Source organism: Leptonychotes weddellii, chromosome X, assembly GCF_054177405.1.
Source record: "Leptonychotes weddellii isolate Sample4059 chromosome X, ASM5417740v2, whole genome shotgun sequence".
Taxonomy (NCBI): domain Eukaryota; kingdom Metazoa; phylum Chordata; class Mammalia; order Carnivora; family Phocidae; genus Leptonychotes; species Leptonychotes weddellii.
Window position 1 is genome coordinate 89,093,598 of NC_138385.1, and position 309 is coordinate 89,093,906.

Consider the following 309-nt stretch of genomic DNA (forward strand, 5'->3'; position numbering starts at 1 on the left):
CCAAGAAAATCTCACTTCATTTTTCAATTCAAATAAACATGAAATATTATCTCATTCTAATGCTTAGATGAAGCAGTTTGTCACCTGGATAAAATAAGTTGCAATTCCTATCAATTTTTTTAGGTCTTGAGAGAGAAAATCGTCCTAAATCTAGTCTGGGATAGAACTTTTATGTCTGATGTAATTTGCAGTCTCTTCTGGGAGGTAATTAACAATCCTGACAAAATCCTTGAGCAATCTCGTGATGGAATGTTATGGTTACCCACTAGCTGACTGCTGATGCTCTTTAACTAGTAGTTTCTGTATTGT